Here is a 24,978-nt window from a genome sequence, read left to right as displayed (position 1 = left end):
GTTCTCGGCTGCATTGTGGTAGCAAAAGGGGTGAAAGATGGGGCTGGAAGTGAGGGTTGGGGGTGGAATTGTGAGGGCCTTGTGTTCTGTTAAGCAAGGACTTTGACTTAGTTGTGTAGAATAAGTAGATTGCAAGTGTCTGGTAGGCCATCAGTGTCTTTTTCCCCAGCATCTAGGATGATGCCCTGCACATGGTAAGAGCGGATGTCACTTCTCTATCTTCCTTTTTTTGTGTCTGTGAGTCCTAGGCCTAACTCCTTTTCACAGAATCCTGTTAGGTGACATAGCTGTCTTGGGAGGAGAGTAGGTAGTATGAGTGGGAGGAGGGAGAAGATGCAAAAAAAGAAGAAAGAAGAAATATTACTCATTGAGAACAGAGCTTCCTGGGACTCTGGTTGGAGTATGAAAGCAAAATCAAGCCTCTTCTTTACCATTCGTCTCTGGCCTTCCTGTTTATATCTCCCAGGGAAAAGAGAACTTGGAAATGGAGTTAAATATTGAACAATTAATGAATTTCATGTATGCTCAGTGCTTTAGACTGTCACTGCTTACAAGGATTCCAAAGTCAGGGAAGGGAAATTGGAAAGCTAAAAATAACCTGGTCACCAAAGAAATAGTGACAATCCAGTCACTTTTTTCTGCTATTTTAATTGTTGTCATCACTTTGTGAAACGGAGGGACTTACCCTTCCAAGCCTCTTGGTGAGCAAGGATGTGCACAGGGAGGGCTGGGACTGGCCCGTTGTGAGATGTGACTTGTGGCAATAGACCTGTTAAGACACTGGGAATGAGATCTGTAATTGACCTCCTGTGCATGTCACTTCTCCTCTCTTGCTCTGTGCTATGCTCATGAATAAGTCATTTTTGTAGTACATAAAATTACCTTCTAATCATCCCTACATTATCATTTATTTCACAGCTACACTGAAAAAGCTGAAATTCCTTCAGCAATCAGGTCTCTCATTTTGATTTCCTGCTTCCCTTTCTTGTACCTTGATTTCCCTCACCTTCTCTATTTTTAGACACTGTACTCTTCTTTTCAACTCTTGTGGTTCATACTATATACTAATATTTGCTGTTTACCAAGTACCTACTGTATGCCAAGTGCTTTATCCACAGAATCTCTAGTCCCTGTAGTATCTCCACAACTGCAGTATTTTCTCTGTTTTATGGTTAAGGAAAATTGAGGCTTAGAAAAAAATTACTTTGTTGAAGTCTATCCAGGTGGTGAGTGACTGAGCTGGGACATAAATCCAGGCCTATCTGACTCCAAGCCCACCCTTGTCTGGAGAATACATTGTTTCTCCCAACACTTTGGGGTTAGGGGGAGGTGGGGAGGCAGTGGTTATAGTTGGGGAATGCTTACAGTACTGAGATTGGCCTCTGAAAACCAGCCTCTATTTATACTCTCCCATCTTCTACATGGACATCATTAAAAAAATCCCTGGGTTACAGGACAGCTCGGAGTGGGTCACATTCCTCGTGGGAGGCTCCTGGTCACACTTTAGCGCAATCTGAGCTCCCTCTTTCTCCCCTAAAGCAAAGTCACTGTTCCACTTGCCAGCTGCACAACCTGGCCCTCATGATGGGGGTCAATTATGATAGCTGGGGTAGGGATAGAGGGCTTCTTATTTTCTTGTTGGGGAATGTTATTTTTTCTAATGTAGGTGTTTAGCTGGATGCTTGTGGCTGGGAAACCTTAAAGTCCCGAAAAAAAAAAATAGAGTTGATGAACATGAAATGAACTTTTTGTGGCAAAGCCTATTTTCTCATTCTACTTCCGTTTTTCAACAACTTTTGCTCTATCTGAATGCCCCTCATTGAATTAATTTCCCTTGAAAAACTGTCCAAGAAAAGGCAACTAACATTTATTAAATGAAACTGTGTGTTTACTTAACCCTCATTATGGCTCTGTGAGGGGCATCTATTACCTACCATGTTAATGTGAGGCCTTGAAGGATAACGTAACTTGACCAACATCACCTATCTATAGACCTCGAGGATGCCAGTTCAGACCTGGATAATTCCAATCCCTTTCCATCAGAGCACACAGCCTGACAGGAGCTAATGAAGGAGCCTGACCTGAGTGCAGAGCAAAGATGGCCAGTGGTGCCAATTAGATAACTTCAGGAAACTGAGGGTGGAGGGCCTGCTGGGCACTGGAGGTCTTATTAGAGAAAGGGGGTAAGACAGACATGGGCCAATAGAAATAGCAACAACACTGCAGGAAATATTCACTGAGTGCACATGCGGTGCTTGGCTTTTAGTAAGTAAGTTCATTATCGTATTTCATCTTGCTGCCTACCCTGTGAGTAGAAAATCTTACCTCCTCTTACAGGTGAAGCCCTGAGGTTCAAAGAGCCTGATATTTGCCTTTGGTCACAAAGCTAGGCAGTGACAGAGCCAGGCTAGTGTGAGTCTAATGTTCATGCTTCTGACTAGTGTGTATGATGCTTGGACAGAATTTCTGTATCTATATATACATATAGATAGATACTTTTTAGCCGTACCACATGACATGCGGTAATTTTAGTTCCCCCACCAGGGATCGAACATGCACCCCCTGCAGTGGAAGTGCAGAGTCTTAACCGCTGGACTGCCAGGGAAGTCTCTTTTTTTTTTTTTTTCTCCAGAATATCTATATTTTAATGCATCAACCCCCGCCCCGCCCCTCATTCTCCACCCCTCTACCCCCAGACTGCAGTGGAAAAGGAGCACTGAAGCATTTTGTAATTATCTTCTCAAATCCTTCACTCTAATGAAAAGAAGGACAAAGCTGAGGAGATGAATTCTCACACTAAAACAGAGGCTCTTGGGGTTCATAGATGCCAAGAAGTGAATAGAATTCAGGGTCTGTGAACTTGGATGGGAAGGAAAATTCATCTTTATTTCCCCCAACTTCTAATTGAAATGTAGCATTTCCTTCAATTAGGAGTAGAGTAATATTAGACATTGTTACCCTTAAGAATTATAAATATTTTCACATCACATTATAGTTTGACAGATCTCTCAATAGCATGTACGCTTAGGACTACTTCAAAATCAGGGAAATTATTAGACTTGCTGTTACATCTTGTTATTTAGTGCGTTATTAAAAAGTGCTATATTACCATATACTATTTTCAGAAAAATTTGCCAACTGTAATTACATATAATTAGTTTTCTTTGTAATTCTGTGAATTTTACTTTATGCACTTGAAAACATTATTTTGAGAAAGTATCCAGGGGTGTCACAAAACACTTTGGGCCTACCAAAGGGTTCATGGCCCCCAAAATAATTAAGACCCTGCACAAAAGCGTGACTCACACTATGGGAGTGCTAGAGTAGGGTGGGTCTGTGTCCTCTAGCATAGCTTGGTGCAAAGGGGGGAAGGGATGGGATCTAATGGATTCATTGTTCATTCATTCATTCCTGCTTTCATTCATTCACAAATACTCATTGCAGGACTAAGATATGCAAGGCATTGTGCTAGGCTCTGGGGATATAATAAGATCCTTGCCTCACAGGGATCATGTTCTAATGGAGAGTGACAGCTATTAAACAACAGGTAAAAAATGATGCAGGTTGGTGATGTGAGCACTGAGAAAGTACCTATTGGGGAAGGAATGAAAGTTCCAGGAGGAGGGAACAGCAAATGCAGAGAGGGAGAGAGCTTTCCTGAGACAGTAGAGAGAGAGGGTCTCTTGAGGGTTTTAAGGTACTAGAGTTGCACTGTCCAATATGGTGGCCACTGGTCACATGTCAGCACTTGAAATGTGGCTAGCCCAAGCTGAGATGTGCCATGAAGATAGCATATACATTGGATTTTGAAGACTTAGTAACAACAACAACAAAACACTGTAGAAGATCTCATTAATAACTTATAAATATTTGTTATATGTTGGTAATATTTGGGGTATATTAGGTTGGTTAAATAAAATACATTATTAAACTTATTTTTGCTTGATTCCTTTTACTTTTTAACGTGTGGCTGCTAGAAAATTTTAAATTACATAGGTGGCTAGCAGTATATTTCTATTAGCACTGCTAGACTGTAGGAGAGGAAAGGGAATTTTTGTAGTGATTGCTGTTAATCATACATTTAGACACCCTTAAATGTTTTTCGGAGATGAGATGTGAATACAGAGTGGAATTTCTATCTCTTTTGTCCAACAAATATTTATTGAACATCTAATAGGTGCTGAGAATATGTGTTTTTCTACAGAGATGTGTGTGATAAGAAACAAACAAGCTACATGAGATAATTAGGGATTGCTTTGAAAGATGGAGAAAAATAGGGTGAGTGGGGACACCTGCTTTAAATGGGATTGTTGACAGGGCTCCTGTGACATGGTGTCATTAGGTTTTGAGGAGGACCCACTGTGGGAAGAGCATCAGAGCCTCCACGCACAGCCTCACAGTCCTTCTTACTGCTTCTGATTGAGTTTAGCACTAAAAGCAGGCTTTTCATCACAATGTTAGGCTTTTCTAATTAGTTTTATTTTCTTCTTCTTCTTTCTAAAAAGGATGTGGCAATTTCTCAAGTTTGCCAGGTAGGGAGGCAGAGCTGGCAAGGATGAGTGCACTGACGACCCCCTGCTGACTATGTTCCAAATGGCTTTGGGAGCTTTTATGGGGGAATTCCCTCAGTGGTTGGTCTGCAGTGCTATTCAGCTCCCTTGGCATTTATCGAACTGCTTGTGTAAATGGGATGCTTAAAAAAGTGCCATCCCTCTCAGATGGGTTTTAAGATCCTGGCTTGCAAATAGTGTTTCTTTTTTATGAGACAATTCTAAAAAGGTTGGATGTCTGCTCTTTGGAGTTGTGCTGCTATGCCTGAGTTTTAAATGCTATCTTATGCTTTAGTTTTTAAATGATGATGATGGCGATTATTACAATGAAAATAATGGCATAGAATTAACTAAGCACACCAGGTACTGTGCCAAAAATGCTGTTGTACGGTTTGGTAGTGAGACATTCTCCGATTGCTTGGGTTCAAGTCTTAGTTCTGTTGTTACTAGTTATGTGAACTTGGGCAAGTTACTCAACTCTCTGAGCCTCATTTACTCTTCCATAATATGGGGAGAATAACAGATCCTCCTCAGCCTCTCCCATGGGACTGTGGAAAGGATTAAATGAGTTAATACATGTAAGATGCTTAGAGCAGTGCCTGGTCTGTGTTAAGCCTTATGTAATAGTTAGCCATTATTGATATGAAGTAATACCACTATTAGCCCCATTGAGCACATGAGAAAAGTAGTTTAAATTAAGTCACTTGCCCAAGGTTACCTATCAAGGAAGTGACACTCTTTCCCACTGCTGCATCTGTCAGTTTACAGTGCCTCTAGGTGTGGGAGAGTCTGAAAAACAAGCGATAAAGACTGGTGTTGGGCCTTGGGCTCCATAGGACCATATGCTGTAGTGGGCTGGGGAACTGTGATTTTTGGCAATTCTGTCCTGTAACTGCAAAGTAGACCTTTTTCTGCTAATGGCATCTTTCCAGGCCCCATTTCTCAGTATGAAATGACAGTGTGGACAGGATAATCAGAGGCTTAACAAAGAGATTAGTTCTTTGGCCTTAGAAATTGTTTCCTAAGCCTCAGAGAAGGAAAAAGACCATCTGTTAAGTTTATCTTCAGGAAACTAGTTGCCTGAATTAGGATAAGGGCTTTGGGATCAGACAAGTCTGATTTTTCATCTTGGCATTTGCATTCCCTTGTTGAATGATCTTGGGTGAGTCCTTCACTCTTCTGAAACTTAGTTTCTTTGTGTGTAAAATAGGCACAACCATCATGACTATCTCATAGAGTAGCCTTGAGGATTGACTGAAGACATGTATAAGAACAAGATAGGTAACACCAAGTGAGGGCTGTATCAAATCTATTAACAATGATTATCTCCAGACTGCAAATGTGTAGGGCTTGTCACATAGTATTGGTTCAATAAACAGAAGCTGCTGTAATTCAATTCCACAATGACCTGTGGATCTTTGGTTTGATAATGCATTATCTCTACTGTTAGAGAGCCCACGATAGATCATTGCCTGGCTGTCATTAGGCACATGGGAAGGCCTGTTAAGGACCTTAAGCCTCTCTGCTTTTAGGATATCTTACGGCACTTCTTATCATGAGCTAGGTCATATTGCTGATTGTTGGATTAATACTGGCCCTTAGAATCTTCTAGAATCTATTAATCTTAGTATTGCCATTTAGGAGACAACAGAGCCCAGACTTTTATCTGAGCTCCAGCCCTGTTTATCCAACTACTTATTTGGCTTCTCTACTTGGATGCCTTACAAAGTTGGCCCAAATTGAGTTTACATATGTTTCCTCAAATATGATTTTTCTCCCATTATCTTGATCTTAGTAAATTACAACATCCACCATATTGACAAGGAAGAAATGTCAAGTCTTCTTTTCCCCTTTGTTCTATTTACCTTTTATCATCTGTCAGTCACCAAGTTCTGTTCACTCTTCTTCTGAAATATCTCTTGAATCTCTCCATTTCTCTCCATCCTACTGCTACGACCTTAGTCCAGGGTTGTCCTGTTCCTAGATCATTGCCTCAGCCTCCCAACTGGTCTGCTAACCTCAGTGTCACCCTCTTCCCATCCATTCTCAGTCTCTCTTACAGGTATATGATCTTTTAATGACATTCACCTATTTAAATACTTCCAGAGGTTTCCCATTGCACACAGGGAAACATCCCAAATCCTTGTCATAACTGACAAGGCCCTGCATGACCTGACTCTGTCTACATCTCCTGATGTACCTGCTGCCTTCTGAATCCAACATGGATGACTCTGTCCCATCAAAGGGCTGTGCATGCTGTCCCCCTGTGCTGGCAATGGTCTTTCCCCAATGTTCTTCCACGATCCCCCTCTACCAGACACTTAAAGTCTCAGCACAAATATTTAAAATATCTCTTTCAAAGGGATGTCTTCCACAACCATACCTGCCTCCCAACCCAGTTGAACTCTATATGTTTATAAGCCCCATGCAAATATTGACCACACATGTGATTATTTACTGTCCATCTTCTTTGCTAGGATATTAGATCTATGAGGGTTTTTAAAGTTTTGTTTAGGGCTTCCCTGGTGGTGCAGTGGTTGGGGGTCTGCCTGCCGATGCAGGGAACACGGGTTCGTGCGCCGGTGCGGGAAGATACCACATGCCGCGGAGTGGCTGGACCCGTGAGCCATGGCCGCTGAGCCTGTGCGTCCGGAGCCTGTGCTCCGCAACGGGAGAGGCCACAGCAGTGAGAGGCCCGCGTACCGCAAAAAAAAAAAAAAGTTTTGTTTTTGTTTAGGCAGAAGGGCCTGTCATTCCATATCTAGTCCAATTGCTGAAATTTACTTTTTCACAGAATGCAGCCCGTGGAGGGGGAAGCTTCAGTTTCCTAATATGTAAATTCGCTATGAATATAACTGAAGTGTGACTGGGCAGTTTAGTTCCCCTAAAAATGTACTAGTTTATATCCCACAACTTCATTCAGAAGGTCAGTCTGTTCTGCCACTCAGGTCTTTTCCCTGTGGCCATTCATTCATTCATCTTTTTTTTATTGAACATTCTAACATGCCCAGAATTATTCTGGGTGCCAAGGATATAGTTGTAAACAAGATAGGCAGGAACTCTATCCTCAGGAAGCTTCCATTCTAGGGTGGGATGCAGACGATAAATCTATAAGCAAACAAGATAATCCAGGTATTAAGTGCTAAAAATAATATAAAATTGTGTATTTGGGTATGTTGGGTATGGTTGGCAAGACCTCTTAGAGGAAGTGACATTTGAATTAAGACCTGAATGATGAGGAGGCAGTCACATGAAATCATTCATTCATTCAATAAATATTCATTAAGCACCTACCGTATGCTAGGTACTGAGGATACAATAGTAAACAAAATAGACAATAAAAAATATTAATAAGTAAAATATATAGTGTGTCAGTCAGTGATGAATACCTTGCAGAAAAACAAAGGGTGGAAGGGGGTTAGGAAGTACATGGTGTGTGTGTGTGTGTGTGTTGGTTTGTTGATATTTTAAAAAGTGTGGTGAGGAAAGTCTTCACTGAGAAGGTGACATTTGATTGAAGACCTAATTGAAGTAACGTAGAAACCACACAGATAGCTGGGGGAAGAACATTCTAAGCAAAGGGAACAGCAAGTCCAAAGGCCCTAAGGCAGCATATGCCTGGGTATTGTAGGAATAGCAAGGAGACTGGAGTGTCTGAACAAAGTGAATGGGGTTGGGGGAAAGAGAACAAAAGGAGATAAACTCAGCAAGTTAACAGAGACCCCCTCATGGAAAGGATTTTGGGTTTTATTTTAACCATTTGGAAGGCCATCGGCAGGTTTTAAGTAGGAGAATAACACAGTCTGATCTGTAGTAGCTTGGGGAAGATGTCTGGTGGGAAAGCAAGTCACGGAAACAGGAAGCCAGAACATAACTTAAATCCCTATTTTGGAACAACTTAATTATACTCTCTTGAACCTGGAGAAACATTATGAAGTTTACTGTCAGGAACTGGCCATTAGAGGATTTTTATTTGCCAAACTCCCTGAATAGACAAAATGTTATGTTACATTAACTGATAGAGATAATGTTAGCCTCAATAAAATGGTGGATCCCAAACATCTTACTGGACAAATACTGTGTGCTCTTTCAAATGCATGCTATTACCTCTGACAACTAGCCCTCTTGTAGGTTGCTGAGGTATGACCAGAAGGCACCTCCTTCCCTCCTTTGGCTATCATGTCACCTTCATCTCACCTGAGCAGCCCAGCCCCTTCTCTCCCCACCACAAGGCAGTTCTTCAGCAGATATTACGTTGGTACCAGGATGGAAGAGAAAGTCTATAATTTTGCTCTGTTAAGGAGCTGGGTGTGGTGGTTGCCCAGCCTCTATTGTGTTGGCTTGTGATCTTCTTGCACAGCCACTTTTAGAAAAAGATAAAGTTTGTTTACAATACTGAGCCTGTGGTCTTATGTTCCAAAAAACCCAGGTCAAGAGCCTCCCTGAGTCTACAGAGAAAATCCAGCACAGAGCTGCAGGGTTAGGGCTTGACTGCAGCTTCAGGGAGCAGAAGCTGCGTTGGACTGAGGCTACAACCTTTGCTTTGGGTGCCATGCTAGCCAGAGTATCTTGTACACTCCCAGAGAGTGGAGTAAGGCATGGCTGTTAGAACCAAGACTGAATTCCTGCCAGCACCCAGGGGTGAGTGTTCAGAGCAGTTTATAGTTGATTTAGAGAGCTGTAGAAATGTGACATTTAGAAAATCTCAAGTGTTGCATGGAGTTACGTCCATGCCTACGACGGCAGCATGGCTCCTCTGGCAAAACTGTGTGAGTTTTTATTTACAATCCACAAAGTTGAGCAGTCACCTCGGGGGTGTGACTGGACGGCTGTGCCTTGCCAGGTTCCTGGGGCTCAACACACATCATGGGGTTGAAATGCTGCCAAAGTCACTCCTTTGTTTTGACAGTGATGAGGGGAATTGAAGGCTCTGGGCCTCTTTGCTTTCCTAAAAGTGCAAACAGCGCAGTCCTGTTCTTGGCTCCCATACAGTCATGGGGGGGTGAATGGAACAGATGTAACAGAATGAAATTAAAACTTTTGAAAAAATAATAAATTACATTTGCACAGTCCTTTAGAGTTATACACTGTTTCAGTTGGTGCTCACACTGAGGTGAGAAGGGCAGGTTTGTTATTATCATCCCACTTTGACTGATGAGGAATGCAAAGCTCAGAGAGGCTGAGGTGTGTTCCAGGTCACACAGTTCTCAAGCGGAAGAATAGGGCTGAAACTCACTAAACTCAATGAAAATTATCTCTGTCCCCTGGGATAGCTTTTCTTCTCAACCCCACTTTATACTTTAGGAAAGTGAGGCAAAGAGATATAAATTTGCCCACAGCGCTTGGATTCCAACAAGACTCCTGACTCCAGAATCCATATGCTTAGTGAATGTTTGGGCTTCATAATGAAGCAATCCTACTGAAAAAGACATTTCAAATGTGCTTTTTAAAAGTTGTTTTTAATGTATATCTGTAGGCAGAGAAATAGAGAATCCTGTGCACCCATATCTGTTTGTTTGAGACAATCCTGAAGTATTTGAGAAACAGATCCCAGGGCTCTGTGCTCAATTCTACAGAGATCCATTTGCAGTTATGTCTGGTGGCATATGTCGTATGACCCCAAAGAAACAAAACTGGAGTTCTGGGGAAGAAGTGGTGGGAAATACCTGAGTATAAAAGTCATATCAAAGATGCACAACTTAATAAAACATTATTTTTACCTTTCATATTTCTCCCCCAAATCTCATTATGCTCATTATGTAAAAGACAGAAAACATGTGAAAATGGAAGGAAATGTAATTCACCTGAAATCCTAAAACCCAGAGAAAACCACTGCTAATTTGGTGCATGTCCTTCCATACCTCTCTTTTATGCATGTATAAAGGCTACAGGCATTGTTAAAGCTCTTGACACATATTGGCAAGTCTCCTTCCGTAAAGGCTGTAGAGTTTGACTTCAACCTGAAATAAATGAGAGGGCCCTCACCGCTGTTTCCTCACCAGTGCCAATGGGTAGTATCATACAACATTGTCAGCTTGATAGTCAAACAATATCTCTGCTTAATCAACATTTCTTGCCACACTTGTTAAGATTTTTGGAAGGAAGGAAAATAAGAGCTCTGGGCTATGAACCTTTTATTCTTGACCATATTGGCTCCCTGCCCCATCCCATTCTCTCCCCTTTCAGCTGCTGGAGTCCTATGACTGAGACATTCCCTCTCAGCTTCTGGAGGCCAGTCTTGTCCTTGACGAAGGAATCTGAAAGGCTCCTTGTGTTTCTCACCCACGGCTGCACGTTAGAACCACTGGGGAGCTTTAAAACATCCCCCCTGCTCTGGCCATACCCTGGACCAATTAAATTAGAATCTCAGGGGGTGCTGGGAAGACCTCAGCCTTTTTAAAACTTCCCAAGTCATCTAAAGAAGGCTCTCGATCAGCTCAAGGGCTATGCCAGTAAGTTGGCCTTTCTGTTAAGTATCTTGTTTGTGGAACGTGAACTTCTCTGGCTTCTTCTGGAGATTAAGTCTCATGTTGATTCCCTGTGGAAGTGAGCCTAGAGTCCTGGGCTGTGTTTCTTGAATACTGCAGAATTCTCTCAAACAAACAGATATGGGCACACAGAATTCCCTATTTCTTTGCCTGTATACACACACACACACACACACACACACACACACACACACACCACACAAAGCCAACCCAAAAAAGTCAGTACACTTACTTCAAGTTCAGTTAAAGCCATTTCCTTTCTATGTGAGCTTAGGTAAGTACACCCCAATTTGGGGATAACAATAGTTCGTAGGGTTGTTGAAATGATTAAATGAGAAAATACATGCCAAATGCTTTCCCCAGCACCTGGGTTACTCACCCAACTCCTGGCCGTGGTTTCCTGAGGAGGATTTCACTCCTCCAGGAGCAGCCCTCCCTGTCTCTGGGGTGTTGCTGGGGTGATCGGGTCTGGTGTGAAGAGTGCCCAGGCCAGTCTGGAGGCATCCGCCTGCACCCACTTCCACTATGACATCTGCATTGCCTTACTGGTGTTCATAAACCTTCATGGATCTAGGCCTGGGCAGTCTCTCCTCTGGATATCACTGGCTACATACTGATGATGTTTTATATTAGAATTCTTTCTACAGATAACAAGCAGATGTAACACCCCTCTTTTTGTTAGCATATTCTTTCTTCACAAAGCACAATGCAATTACTGAGTTTCAGTTTCTTTGTCCAGTTACCACCCTGTCACGTTTCCCTTGGGTCACCTTGATGGATGTTGTGTTGGGTGTTTGGACAGTCCCTAAGCTTATATCAATAGTTGGTTGATGTGATCACTTAAACATCCCGCCCTCCCCAGTCATAGTATTCAAACCAGAAGTAAAGAATGCTGGCAGGTACCACTGCCTGGGTTAGGATTATGGCTTCACTACCCTGGGAAAGTGAATTCCCTTTTCTGAGTCCTCAGTTACTTAATACAGAATGATCATAATAGTATTTCTCCTATTGGCTTTTTTGTAATGCTCAAGTGAGATAAATCTTACCATTTACCTCAGTTATCGTAATGAGGAAATGCTTAGGAAAAGCAGAGCAAAGATTTTGCATATTTCAGATAGATAGGATAGTTGCTCCTACTAACATGATAAAGTCCAGGAAAAAAATTATAAATACATGTCTAGTTGCGCTGACAAGGTACGTATTGGATGATGCACCTTTGTCTGAGAAGAAAGATGGCGTACTGGGGAGAACAAGGGACAGAGATTCTTAGAAGCCAAGTGTCGACATATCTGCTAGGAAAAGCCATTCAACTTAGAGAAGGATTTGTCAGGATGCTTGGGAAATGAGATAAGAGTAAATCGAATCAAGCAGGTAATGAGATACATTAGTGTGATAGTTGGCAGAGGTATTTCTTTCTTTGCTGCTGCCATACTCTATGACAGTAGTGATGGAACTGTAAAGCAGTGGAGAATCAGCAGGCAAAGGGAACTTGAATCAAAAAGAAATTATGAACCAGTAGAAAAGTGTTTCAAAGAATTTAGGTCTACCCAAGTTAAGTGTTTTGAGAATGGGCTTCCCTGGTGGCACAGTGGTTGAGAGTCCGCCTGCCGATGCAGGGGACACGGGTTCGTGCCCCGGTCCGGGAAGATCCCACGTGCCGCGGAGTGGCTGGGCCTGTGAGCCATGGCCGCTGAGCCTGCGCGTCTGGAGCCTGTGCTCTGCAACGGGAGAGGCCACAGCAGTGAGAGGCCTGCATACCGCCAATAAATAAATAAATAAATAAATAAAAATAGAAGTGTAAAAAAAAAAAAAGTGTTCTGAGAAGAACTGATTTCCAAGAAGGCTAAAGAAGAAAGCACTTTTCCACATGGAAAAATACTGTAAGGGGGTTCCTTGTAGAACTCTAAGGAAACCTTGTATATGGAGAAGCCGCTTTCAAAGTTGGCAAATGGAGCACATATACGTGTATGTGTGTGTGTGTGAATATGCATAGCACAAAATGACCTTTAAGATAATCTTCAAGGATCCTTCAAATAGGGCCTCCTCAGTATATTCAAAGGTTCATCTTCCTCTTGTCTAAGGAGGAAAATTTACTCTTATCTCATTTTGCCAATAATGTGGAATCCAGAAGCTGAAAAATAAAGTTTAGAAATGATGACAAATTGAAGATTTTATTAATTAAAAAAATTTTTTTTAATTAAAAAAATTAATTTTATCGAAGTATAGTTGTAGAAAATTGAAGATTGATCAAACCTAAGAATAATACTATTTAATGCTGTAGTGGAAATCCAGGGAAAGTGAGGAGAGAAATTATAGAACAAAATGAGGCCAGCTTATGTTTTAATATAATTTAATGTAGAAAACTCTAAGCAGTGGAAATTCTTTAAAGAAGTCACTTGACAAGTGGACTAGGTGGCTCACATAAGAGATCCTGCAGGACTGTCAGGGGCAGGAAGTTGGCCCAGCTGTGAACCTGGTGAATTCTTGTGACTTGTAGCACCAAAGAAATTCGTTCTGGGAAGTCAGGGAGCTTTTGTGCAAATTTGATGAAGCAATACTTTGGGATATTAAATATGATAATGACTCTGGTGAGCTGTGTGTGCCTCATTCAGGCTGGTATAGGACAAGCCCCCATCCCCACCCACCACTCACCCCCATCCCCACTCCAGCACTGGAGCAGAGGCCATGAGAACTTACATCTGCCTGGTGGATATTTTCTGGTTGATAAATAGAGACAAGTTTGAGTCACATGGCACCTCATCACTTGTGGCTTTGTCCTACAAGATAATAAAGTTTTGTAAGAAATGTGTAGTGTTTCAGAAGTGACTTTAGGGTCTGAAGTGAGGGACCCCTTCTGGAGGCAGGGTCTGGATGGACTTGTGTGCAACAGGTCTCCAAGAGATTCCTTCTTCAGGACCCCTGGTCATGTGTGTGCTGAGGGCCAGTCCTCACAGCACTGGGCTGCAGCCATCCACTCCCCCAGATGTTCTTGACTTCCAGGAATGTCAACAGACTCTTCCGAGGGCATTTCACCTTCAAGTTCTCAGAAACAATTAGCTATACATCACTTTTAACCGTTGATGAGAAGAGGGTTATGGGATACTTCCCCAGCCCTCCAGTAGCCCAAAAGAAGCATTTCCCTGGTCTGTGAAATAGCTGTCACTTTCATAATTGAATTTGAATCCTTCAAGGTCTAGCAGACACCCAGGAACACTTTCCAAGGCTGGTTGGGATTCCTTACTATATTTATGAGCAGGTGTGGCTCTAGAGGTCACTGTGGGAATATCAGCTCTCCTCACAGCTGATATTCAATACTCTTGAAGTTCCTCCTTGGTTTAGGTGCCAGAGCTCAATGCTGTCTGCATAGTACAGAGTGGCCAGATAGAGAGGACTCACTCACTCAGTCTTCCTTGACAACGAAAAAGACTATTCTCTTATTTGCATGTCAATACAAGGTTCCATTGCGTCAATTGAGGGCTACTGTATTAGTTTTCTAGGGCTGCCATAATAAAACACCACAAACTGGATGGATTAAACAGCAGAAATTAATTTTCTCACAGTTGTGGAGGCTGGAAGTCCAAGTTCAAGGTATTGACAAATGACAAGGTTTGGTTTCTCCTGATGCCTCTCTCCTTGGCTTCAGGTGGTGGTCTTCTCGTTGTGTCCTCAAATGGCTTTTCCTCTGTGTTCATGGATCCCTGGTGTCTTTTATGTGTCCAAATCTCCTTTTCTTATAAGAACACCAGTCATATAGGATTCGGGCCCACCCTAATGGCCTCACTTTATTGTAATCACTTCTTTAAAGGCCCTGCCTCTAAATACAGTCACATTATGACATACTGGGGTTAGGGCTTCAACATATAAATTTGGGGGCAGCATAATTCAGCTCATCACAGCCACCTTGTCTTCTTTTACTCACAACGTGAGGAGTTAGGCTCATGCTTTGGAGCATAAACAGAACCAGGCCCATCCAAAGTCAGTCTGAGGAGGAAAGAGTTCCCAGATGAGGTTTGGGAGTTTGTTAGGACTGGAGGGGCAAGTGGCAAGAACCAGTTGAAATTGCTCAGTCTTGGGAATACCCTTTCATCTCCATCTTTTAGAGGAAAGACAGCAGTCTAAAGTCAAATGCCAGTTTTTGTGTGTCTTACAACGGTTTAATACCTTGCTTTATAGTCTGCCTAGGTCCCAGGTATAGCTGCACTGCCTGGCATTGCCTGGGGCACCTTCTAACATTGAGCATCTGCCTTTGGCGATTTACACTTTGTTCGCAGCTGAGCTGTCTGTCAGCAACTCCCAAAGCCCAGAAAAGCACATATATCTTAATTACAGTGGAGAACACGTGGAGGGGCACATAGGCTGGGGCAGCAGATCCCAAAAGACACATCTTTGGGGAAAATATCTGTGTAATCTATTTTGCTGACCTTGAATGCTTCGTCTTTGAAAAAGAAAACAGAATAATGGTACATTATTCACACCCACTGCCTCTCATAGTATTTTGTTTGACAACTAAAAGCCAGAGGGTTGCATTAAAGTTATTGCACTTTTTGTTTAATTGCTGGCTGGGGTGTGATTTCAATAAAAGGGGCATGGTGATTGTCCTGGATGCTCATGTGGTGGTGTTCACATTACTCCCAGGGTCTAAGTCTATCTAACAGCAGGGGAAAGTGATGCTTAATTGGATTTTTTGCATTCTTAGAGGCAACAACTGCTCCTTTCTTGAGAAGCTATATATTGAGTTCAGAGTTGAACCAGCTCAACTCCAGCATTGCATTTGCCTATTAACTTCACAGGCAGTTAAATAGAGGAATATAAAACCCTGTGACTAACTGTGCTCCTAGCAGCCGAAAAACAGATAAGGCAATCTCAGAATCCTTTATTTCAGCACATTGTGGATGCCAAATATGTTTTCAATAATAAATAATAATGCAGTATTTCCCTTTGTCCATAGCCTCTCACTGTGCCCTACTCCCTGTGTAAAAGCTTATATTTTTTAATGGGAAAGAATATTGAGAAGGCAATTTTGGGAGGCCTTTGTAGAAGGAATTGTCAGAGGGTACTTGAGAGGATAGGCCCCAGAAGAGGCAAAGAAGAGAGAGTAGGAGCATTCCTGACCTCAGTAATGGCAGCCGTGGGCCAAGAATGTCTGTAGGCTGGTGGTTCTCAGCCCTGACTGACCATGAGAATTACCTGAGGGGCTTTTAAATAACACTGATGTCAGGGCCCTACTCCAGACTGACGAAATCAGAATCTCTTGGGAACTGAACATTTGTATTTGTTTAAAGCTCCCCAGCTGGTCTTCATGTGCAGCCCAAGTTTGTGAGCTTTTGCTGTAGAGAGATAACAATGGCTAGTCAAGGGTTTGGGCATCTGCTAGGAATCTAGGTCTTTGAAACCATGAATGTTGGGGTACTTGCCAAAGTGAGCACCTGGGAACCTTTGGAACCCAATTGTGTGGGTTCCCAGAGCATTATCGTCAGTTTGGAACTTCATGCACTGAAGTGCAGCTCATGCCTTACCTCCTAAATTCCTCAAGCTGCACATGTCTTATTTTTTTTTAAACTGAATCAGTACTGACAAAAAAAGAATTATAAATTTGATGTTCTGTGAGCATTTGTGTCATTTACAGAGTTGCATGAAGGTGGATACTTACCCCTGAACCCCAATTTTCTCATCTATAAAATGTAAATAATAATACATCTAAGTAAACTTCTTGAAGCAGGTTGTGACTGATGCCCCCTTCCCCACCCCCACCCCGCTGACATTTTCCTCACTGGGTTACTGTAGGTATCAACTGATACATGAACTACTGGTCATTTGGAGGCTTTTGTTTGGAGGTCATTTTTCTAGGCGGTTCTAGCTATAATCTTTACATTGAAGAGCCCATCTACCACTCTTGGAGATCCTGAGATCATGCTGGAATTGTCCAGGATGTGTAAACTAAAAATCTATTCCAGCCATCATAGGCCTGAGAAAGTCAGAGTTGAGAGGTGAATTGAATGATGATTTTGGAAATAGAATAATATGGTAATAGTAGAGGATTTATTAGGGTACTCTGTTAAGGACACCAATATATACTCCTTTGGAATAATACAGCTTGGAACTGGTGAATATAATTCACCCACTGGAGGTATGAGCAGCACAGTTATCTAAACATGGATTCAATTGTCTAGCAAGACTGAAAGAATGGGGCACAGAGGACTTGTTGGTTTTGGTAGAGAAACAGGGGTGAACAAAAGGATAATGAGGGAGTGCCTGGCATCTAGCCTTGCTTAAAAAATGATGTTGGATGATGAAGAACTATGTGTAGGTTCCCAAGTTATTCAGTTACTCTTTTTCATGAATTTGAGGTCAAATAAGAGCACTTAAAAGTACACAATAGGATGTCCACAGATAACCTGGAAACAAAATGTTTGCAGCGTATGTTACCTCATAGTTGTTGCTCATTAAATCACATTGATTGGGTGTGATCCAAGATAGGTATCTTCATACTATGTGGAGAGGTGGAGCCACTTAAAATGTTTTTATGGGTCTTCTTTTCTGCCTTTTGTGACCTCCCTACTCCCTCCCTTCTTCCTCTCCTGCCTCCTTTAGGTATTGTAGCTGCTAAATAAACCAAGAAACCAAAGCATCCCCCCCGCACCAAATTGGTATCTACAACTGTGTATTAAGGATCTTATTGCTGAGAGCTGAGCGAAGTCCCTCTCTCAGACAGTCTTCTGAGATGAACGGGACATGCAGGAAAGGTGCGGCCTCCAAGGGTCTTCCATTGACAACCAACTTCTTGTTTGTCATCCAGATTTCTTATTTTAAATGAATTAGGTGCTTGGAAATAGAGTCACAAGACTGGCCAATTTTCTCCTAGAAGAGTGGCAGCAAAGGAAAGCTGGAATGCATTAATCATAAATGAGTCAATTAATTACAGTTCTCTTTCCCCCATGGGGTCAGTGCTGGCAACAGTAGGCCCCGAGTTATTGAGGGAATTAGACACCGAAGATGCCCTTTATAGAGCCAATTATGTGGAAATAAATTACTCTTTCAGATGACAATATGCTGTTCTCTCAGAACATGTAGGGAGGGGTGTCTTTTTGTCTCTGAACAGTCTGCATGTAGTTTTCATGATAATTAACGCCCTTAAACTATTTGTGGAAAAGCAAAGGTTTCTTCTGGCTCCAGTTCTTTGGCTATAAGGATACTTCAGGCTGAGAAAACGTAGGGGTGGTTTTGCTGCGTGATGTGTTGACATTTGAGAGGTTTCAAGGAGGTGTGACAGAAACTCCCAGCAGCTCTTGGAGAGGCCTGAAAGGCAGGCAAGTGGTATAAATCACTCCCTGAGCTTTTACTCACCCCATGAGAATAGCAGGATAGAAAATCTAACAGACAGATTTCAGCATTCACACTGCTCTGCCATAAATGCTCCTGGCATGAAATGGCCACTGCTATGCAGGGAAATAAGCAGTTATGTGAGCTGGTGGCAACTAGTCCTTGAGGAGGGCCAAGGGAGGAAGCAGGGTTGGAGAGAGCATGACTCTCTGCCCTCCCTCGCAGCCCAACCCCTTCCTCTCCGGTCCTCAGTGTCCCCCATCCTCAGCCCCACCTGCGATCTAATTAATGTGGGGAGAAGGGGCTGGGTCAGGATGCTCATTGCAGCATGGTTATAATAGTGAAGAACTGGAAATCTCCAACATCCCTCCGAAAGGTTTGGTTAAAGGACCACAAGGAGCCTCTCAGCAATGAATATCTACAGCAGCTAGAAAGGAATCGGATGCAGCTCTGGTTGCTGACTTGGAGAATCTTCTAGGCATGTTAAAGGAAAAAAGAAACTTGTAGAATGAGGTATATGGGCTAATGCATTTCTGTAAAATAGAACTATGTATTTCCATGTGTGTGTATAATATATGTCTATCTATCTATATATTATATATAGATATGGTTGTACCACACTAAATTGCCTTTTTGAAGGTCAAAATTGGTTGGACATTGGCAGTTTCACATAGTTTAACTTCAGGTTTCTCAATCATGACACTATTTGGGCCAGATAATTCTTTGTTATGGGGGCTGTCCTGAATATTGCTAGATGTTTATCAGCATCTACTCACCTTTACTCACTGGATGCTAGTATCAGTTCCCAATTATGACAGTCAAAAATGTCTCCAGATATTGTCAAATGTCCCCTGGGGGAAAAATCCTTTCCTTGCCTTGAGAACCACTTATTTAACTTAGTATATGTAAATGGAACAATATACACCAAACTGATTTGTTATCAGTTACTTCTGGGGAGGGGACTGAAAATGGGCTGTTGCAGTTTTAGCTTATTAGTGTTGTTTTAAATTATTTTACAACAAGATTACATTCATGTATTACTTGTGTAATGAAAAAAAAATCAAACTGAGCTATGTTTCAATTACTAAAGAGTGGTATGAGGGACCCCCTCATAGGAAGAGGCAGGAGGGAGCAGGATATAGTTTTCTGTGCCCTGCTTGCTTCAGGCTAGCTTATAGTCCTGTGCTTTGCACTGGAGTGTTTTTTTTTTTTTTTTTTTTTTTTTTTTGCGGTACGCAGGCCTCTCACAGTTGTGGCCTCTTCCGTTGTGGAGCACAGGCTCCGGACGTGCAGGCTCAGCGGCCATGGCTTACGGACCTAGCCGCTCCGTGGCATGTGGTATCTTCCTGGACCGGGGCACGAACCCGTGTCCCCTGCATCGGCAGGTGGACTCTCAACCACTGCGCCACCAGGGAAGCCCTCAACTCTGTTTTGTTTCAATTTAGAATGTAGGTGGCCAGAACATTCAGACAAAAACTGGGCTCCTTCTAAGTATTTTTTCAACTTTTATTATGAAGAATTTCAAACATAGAGAAATTTAAAGAATGGTATAGTGAACACCCAGAGACCTTGCATGCAGACTCTACAACTGCTAAGTAACATTTTGCCATATTTGTTTTATATATTTTTTGAGTGTACAATTTGAATGTAATTTTTAAACATTGTAATACTTCATCCCTAAATATTTTTGCATACTTCTCCTAAGAATAACGACTCTTTACAATGATCTTACCTTAGGAAGTTAACAATAATTTTATAATATCATTTAATCTATAGTTCATATTCAAATTTCTGCTGTTGTTCCAAATTTGCGACTATAAAAGAACCTATAGCTTTTTTTGGGAACCAGGTTCTGTGGCTAAATTCAAACATTGTGTTTGGTTGTTATGTCTTATTAATTTTTCTTTGAAGAGTTCAGCCTGATTGCCTTATAGATTCTTAATTTAACTGACTGTTTCCTCATGGAACATTTAACTTGTTATCTAGTCCTGGTTGTTTCCTGCAAGCTGGCAGTTAAGTTTAGAGGTTTAACTAATAGATTCAGATTAAAAACATTTGATTAGAATATTTAATACAGAGATGATGTATATATTTTTATTGTATAACATCAGTTCTTTTAAGTTTTTTTTTTTAAGTTTTGAGGAAAAATAGGAATATATATTCAGGGCCTGAAACTAAAGAGATATCTTGTGGTATTGGACTCATTTTAGTAGAGAAAATTACCAAATGGGAAGCCAGTGTCTATTGTTATACTCTCTCAAGTTTAGAAAGCAAGATGGTGGCTGATGGAATAACACTAGATGGATATTTCATTGTTTTGGTGTCTGTTTATCCTCAGACTAACTGCAGAAAATGTAGCTGGATTTGAACTGGGCCACAGAGGGATGGACAGATTTCAAAGTGGGATGGAAACCAACAAAAAATTAGTGTGGACAGGGAGGCCTCTCTTGAGCCCTCCAGTCAGAAAATAGGAAGGAAGGGCCAGAAAAAATTAGAAAAAATAAGTACCAAGAGCTATCATATAAGACTGATTCTGGGGATTCGATAATTTAAAAAAAAAATTCTTATTGGAATATAGTTGATTTACAATGTTGTGTTACTTTTTGCTGTACAGCAAAGTGAATCAGTTATACATATACATATATCTACTCTTTTTTAGATTCTTTTCCCATATAGGTCATTACAGAGTATTGAGTAGAGTTCCCTGTGCTATACAGAGGTCCTTACTAGTTATCTATTTTAAATATAGTAGTGTGTATATGTCAGTCCCAATCTCCCAATTTATTCCTCCCTTCCTTTTCCCCCGGTAACCATAAGATTGTTTTCTACATCTGTAACTCTATTTCCGTTTTTTGTAAATAAGTTCATTTGTACCATTTTTTTAGATTCCACATACAAGGGATATTGTATGATATTTGTCCTTCCCTGTCTGACTTACTTCACTCAGTATGACAATCTCTAGGTCCATGCGTGTTGCTGCAAATGGCATTATTTCGTTCTTTTTTATGGCTGAATAGTATTCCATAATATATATGTGCCACATCTTCTTTATCCATTCCTTTGTCCGTGGGCATTTAGGTTGCTTCCATGTCCTGGCTATTGTAAGCAGTCCTGCAATGAACACTGGGGTACATGTATCTTTTTGAATTATGGTTTTCTCTGGGTATATGCCCAGGAGTGGGATTGCTGTATCATATGGTAGTTCTATTTTTAGTTTTTTTTTGCGGTACACGGGCCTCTCACTGCTACGGCCTCTCCCGTTGGGGAGCACAGGCTCCGGACGCACAGGCTCAGCGGCCACGGCCCACGAGCCCAGCCGCTCCGCGGCATGTGGGATCCTCCTGGACCGGGGCACGAACCCGTGTCCCCTGCGTCAGCAGGCGGACTCTCAACCACTGCGCCACCAGGGAAGCCCTATTTTTAGTTTTTTAAGGAACCTCCAGACTGTTCTCCATAGTGGCTGTGCCAATTTGCATTCCCACCAACAGTGTAGAAGATTTGATAATTAAGGAAACTTTCCTCTACTATGGTTTTTTTTTTAATAAAAAAGACAATCAACAGTATTTTATTTGGGGCCCTTACTCAGTATTTACAGATCCTCAACTTTGAGGTAGGTAAATATTAGCATTGTGTTTTATAAACTAAAACTCAGGCAGAGATTACATCACTTGTTGCAAACCACAGCAGGAGTCCTACTATGGTCAAGAATAGCATGGTCTCTTTCAGATTAATCATCTCTGATGTGTGAATTTAATGGTGATAGCTTGCAAATATTCATAAAAAAGACTAGATACCACAGAAATTCTACTCTGGAATATTTGAAAATTCTTAAATTGATCCTATAATTATTATACATACCGTGGAATAACCTACCTGCTCCCATTATAAATCTATTTGTATATAACTGATCCTTATAATAACAAATTAGCACGTTACTGATTTTGTTGTTTTCTGCCTTTTGGGGTGGTTTAAGCAGGAAGACAACCAGCACGTTTTCCTCAGGGTGCTAGACAGCTTTAGGTGCAGATGCTATGCTCAAGGCACCATCTATGATGATTTGGCGTCATAGGAAAGCACATATACAAGTGAAGCCAAGATCCAGAAAAGATGCCTGGATCCAAAAGAGGGGAGGCCCTTTGCAAGTCAAAGATGAAGAAAAAAAATAAATACTGTCTTCTTAGGCTCTGCCGATCCTCATTGTCATGCTACAGCATCACAACAACATATGGGAAGAGCTCCTAAAAAAGAGCAGTAAGTTTGTCCCAGTGGTCTGTTAATTAAAGTTCTTGTTAACCAGATAAGCCACAAGAAAAATTAAATTTGTATTTTATTAAAGTGACATCGATAGAAGCAAAATATCTAAATATTTAATATGAATATGTTCCACCTATCATGTATATTACTCTAATTGTCAAAAGCCTAATTCACTTAGCTTAATATAATCACTTGAAATTCAGCACATCTTGATACAGGTTCCTGGGCCAGCCTTCTCAAGTATTTGTTTAATTATAAAGTTCCTTTTACTTAAAATTTGTCAAATATTAATAGTATAAGATTGAGTGGTTAATTAACAACTGAGAAATTATAAGGAAAATATCATTAGTGTGTTATAAAATGCAGCATTCAGCAGCACAAATTTCAAGAGTAAGGATATAGACTCCTGTGCTTCTGAATAGACTGAACAACTTAGCCCAACATGGTTTGGGTCAAAGAATCAGGAAAAAAAGGAGGGAGAGGCCACAGGAGGCAAAGTAGTTTATTCTAGCATCCCTCAAGTTGACTGTGGAAGTAAAAAGTTTCTACATTTAAAAAGTTTATGTAAGTTACATGAATTGTAATTTTCATAAAAATCAAAATGAAATGTTCTGTGTAGGACAAAAGATATGCCTAAACAACATATCATATTTGTACAAGGTGACATGAATGTCATGGATATTAGTAATGAATGAAAAAGCTTAAGTCTATGGCAGACGGAGCAAAGATTTCAGTTTGGTATTCTATAACCACAAGACTGTAAACTATTCTTACTATACAAAAGCTCCAATGACACATAGAATTTTGTGTAGGAACTCTTGTGCTTCTTCTGCTTGGCACATCATCTACTCTTTAATATGTGAAATTAATACAGACATTTGTGAGAAGTTGTACAAAACTATCGTGTTTACAAAAATGGCACAAAAGTGAATTCAGCAGTTGATGCACACGCACACTTCAGTCACATCTTCAACGACAAAAGGTACTGAAACGCTGTAGAACTGAGTAAGAATGCTAGCTTCTAGGGCAGCTGTTAAGCACTAGAGTCACCGAAGTTACACCAGAATGGGCAAATATTGCCCAAGTAAAATTCTATTGTTAAAGCTGAAACAGATTTAAGGCCATTCAAGTTCAAGCACAGAGATACAAATCTTTTGGAGCCCCATCTATCTGTGTTTGAAATTTGTGACCTTTCTACTGACTTGTGGTCTTAAAATTCTGTTTTACAAAATCTGAAAATACAGAAGAAATCAGTACTACAGAGGTTATATTAAATAAGAGTAAAATACAAAGCTATGATTAAGATGAATTAAAGAAAGCCAAAAAGTTAAAATTGTAAAACTTACTTGTTGGAACTTTCCTACACTAGAAGTTAGGTATTATATACAGTTATTTTCAAGTAGATTACTTTATGTTTCTCTATCATGTTCTTTTCATCAGTACACTGTTAAACTAATCCAAAACCGTACACATGTATACTACTTTACAATAGCAGCACACACTATTGCTACCTGCAAAGCTGTCACTCTCAAATGACTTAGTGAATGAAGGGAAATAAAAAGTGGAGAAGGAACGTATTAAGGAGAAATAATGGGAATTAGAAGATTCATGCAGTTCAGCTCTTTCAACCAGCCAGCCAGCTTGCTAGCAGCAAGAGATAGTTTCCGTTGAGGATGGACCTGTGGAGTGGGAATGTGGTCACAGTGACCTTTGTCTTATCTGGGGCTGCAGTAGGAAGTTGCTTGTTCTTCATCTTTGCTTTAGCCATGTTGTAATCCCCAGAATCAAAATACCTTTGCGCTTTCTGCAATCATTTCCTTAAGAAATCTGAACCTCCAGGCTTTTGTCCTAGAAGAAGATACCTTGCTTTTAATTTTGCTTCTTCAGCTTTCTCTGGACTAGTCACTTTATCTTCCATTTCCTTCTGTTCCTTTGTGGAGGCTGCCTCAGGGACTTCTGTGGATATACTGCTCTCTCTTACCCCACTTCTCCACTATGGGGTTTGATTAACTTTAGAGATAGAGTTCTCGCATGAAGATAAAAGTGGAGGATCAGCCATATTATTCTAGTTTAGGGTCGCAAGGAAAACTGGATTAGAGAAGGTGGTTTGTACTGGAGATGGAAATAAGACTCTCTACACAACACTCCCCCGGAACTGAACTGACTTAACCTCTGGGATGGTTAATTTCATGTGTCAACTTGACTGGACTATGGGGTGCCCAGATATGTGGTCAAACATTATTCTGGGTGTGTCTATGAGGGTATTTTTAAGAGATTAATATTTGAATCAGTAGACTGAGTAAAGCAGTCTCCCTCCCTAATGTTCTTGGCCCTCATCTAATCCACTGAAGGCCTAAGTAGAATAA

At 41.1% G+C, this 24,978-nt stretch overlaps 1 pseudogene; it reads right to left on the bottom strand.

The window, feature by feature from the left end:
• Positions 1 to 24,189: 24,189 nt before the first annotated feature.
• On the bottom strand, positions 24,190 to 24,572 carry LOC116759148 (annotated as a pseudogene).
• Between the last annotated feature and the right edge of the window lie 406 nt (positions 24,573 to 24,978).

This window comes from Phocoena sinus, chromosome 9, assembly GCF_008692025.1.
Source record: "Phocoena sinus isolate mPhoSin1 chromosome 9, mPhoSin1.pri, whole genome shotgun sequence".
NCBI lineage: Eukaryota > Metazoa > Chordata > Mammalia > Artiodactyla > Phocoenidae > Phocoena > Phocoena sinus.
The sequence above is the reverse complement of the archived record's forward strand: the minus strand, read 5'-3'. Positions and strand labels throughout refer to the sequence as shown.